The sequence below is a fragment of the Penaeus vannamei genome, chromosome 19 (genome assembly GCF_042767895.1).
Source record: "Penaeus vannamei isolate JL-2024 chromosome 19, ASM4276789v1, whole genome shotgun sequence".
In the NCBI taxonomy this organism is placed as follows: Eukaryota; Metazoa; Arthropoda; class Malacostraca; order Decapoda; family Penaeidae; genus Penaeus; species Penaeus vannamei.
In genome coordinates, this window is record NC_091567.1 from 3,402,253 (window position 1) to 3,404,752 (window position 2,500).

Consider the following 2,500-nt stretch of genomic DNA (forward strand, 5'->3'; position numbering starts at 1 on the left):
GAGTCTCGGTGTCATACGAGAAAAATGTCTGTCATTGTAAGCGTGCAATATCAACTTATAAACAAATTACCTGTCATTTATTTTTGTCTCTTGTTTTTCCTCTTTCTTCTTCTCTTCTTTTTTATGCTCTTCTTATTCCTCTTCTCTCTCTTCTCTCTTTTACTTCGCTTGTTCTTCATGTTTTATCTACTATTTCGCACTTTTCTATCTCCTGTTCGTCTCTTATTTTACTGTCTTCACCTTCTTCTTCACCTCTTTTCCTTTGATATTTTCTTCTTTCTCCATTTTCTACTGTCTCCTTTTCCACCTCCTCCGCCTCTTCCCTGTCCCTTAAAACTCCTCCTCTTTCTGTCTTTAATTCTCCCTTCCTTCTTCTTCCTCTACTTCCTCCTCCTCTCTTATTTCCTCTTACTCCTCCTCTTCTTTCTCGTTCTCTCTTATTCCTCATCTTCCTCCTCCTCCTCTTATTATTATTCCTCATCTTCCTCCTCCTCTCTCCTTCTTCCTACTCATCTTCCTTCTCCTGCTCTTCTTCCTCTTCCTCCTCCTCCTCCTCTTCCTTCTCTTCTTCTTCTTCTTCCTTCTCCCCTCCTCCTCCTCCTGCTCCTCTTCTTCCTCCTCCTCCCTTATTCTTCCTCCCCCTTTTCCCCCTCTTCCTCTTCCTTCTCCTCCTCCTCTCTTCCTTCTCCTCCCTTACTCCTCCTCCCCTCTTCCTCCTCCTCCCCCTCACCCCTTCTTCCTCAGGTGAGCACGAAGAAGAAAGGTGAAGGGAGGGGGGAGGGGCTTGGCGGGGGTGGGGGGTGAGGGCGGGGAGGCAGGGGGCGGGGGTGAGGGCGGGGAGGCAGGGGGTGGGGGTGAGGGCGGGGAGGCAGGGGGCGGGGGTGAGGGCGGGGAGGCAGGGGCAGGGGTGAAGGGGGCAGGAGGCAGGGGCGAGGGTGAGGGGGAGGCAGGGGGCAGGGGTGATTGTCATATGATGGGCGTGTACAATTTGGTCCAGCGTTGATCCGCGGCCATGTTTGAGGACAAGATTAAAGTGTGACGGAGGAGGAGGAGAGGGAAGGAGGTGGAGGTGGAGGTGGAGGTGGAGGTGGAGGTGTGGAGGGAGGGAGGAGAGGAGGTGGAGGTGGAGGTGGAGGAGGAGGTGGAGGGAAGGAGGTGGAGGTGGTGGTGGTCGTGGAGGTGGAGGAGGGAGGTGGAGGTGGGGAGGAGGTGGAGGTGGAGGTGGAACGGGAAGAAGAGGAGGGGGAGGAGAAGGAAGAGATAGAGAAAGAAGAGAGGGAAGAGAATGAGGAGGAGGACGAGGAAGAAAGGAGAAGGAGGAAAGAAAAAAGACGAAAAGAAGAGGGGGAGAAAAAAGGGGAAAGAAAAAGAAGAAGCAACAAGAGATGAGAGGGGAGGACTTGGGTATGTTTGAGGACAAGATTAAAGAGTGATGGAAACGCCCACCTCATGAAGGAAGCCACGCCCCCTCCTCCTCCCTAACCCCTCCTCCTCCCTCTCCTCCTCCTCCTCCTCCCCCTCCCTCGTATCTAAACGTATTGTCTTCTCTTTCATTCTTATCTTCGTTGAAAGAGAGAGGAAGAAAATAAGAAGAAAAGAGAGAGAGAGGAAGAGAGAGAGAGAGAGAGAGAGAGAGAGAGAGAGAGAGAGAGAGAGAGAGAGAGAGAAGAGAGAGAGAGATAGAGAGAGAGAGAGAAGAAGAACTAGAAAGAAGACAGAAGAGACAGAGAGAGAAAGAGAGAAAGAAGAAGAGAGAAGAGAGAAGAGAGAAGAAGAAGAAGAAGAAGAAGAAGAAGAGAGAGAGAGTGAGAAAGAGAGAGATTAAGAAAGAGATACAGACAGACAGACAGACACAGACATACAAATATACAGAGACAATAAAATAATAAAAAATAAATAAAAAAAACATAAAATAATATAAGAGAGCCAGAGAAGAACATTAAAAGAAAAACCGATGACAGACATACACTTCTATGAATAAAAAAAATAATAAAAATACGGAATTAACATCCTCAAAACCACACCTCTAAACAACTTGAAAAATATAAAATCGAAAAGTTAATATACATTTTGTGGAATTCTTGAGTTTTATTTCTTTTCAGGTTCCAAATTGTTATTTTTCTGTTATTATCATTACCTTTATTTTTACTTTATCTTTAACTTTTACTTATCTTTTTTTTTCTTCCTCGTCCTCCTCCTCATTCTCTTCCCTCTCTTCTTTCTCCATCTCTTCCTTCTCCTCCTCCTCCTCCTCCTCTTTTTTTTACTTATTTTTAACAGCATGCATATTCAGTTACACTAATACACAAGACCTAACCAAAACACTTAAGAAATGAAAAGGAAAACTACATTGTCAGTCTGTCATTGCATAAGCATGTCAATAAACAGCTTTTGCACGAAAAGATAAATAAAAATGGATGCTGTCTTTTGTTAATAACACTGAAGTACATCACGAATTCTTGCAAGATCAACAGACAATAAAATATTTTGGAAATTGCAG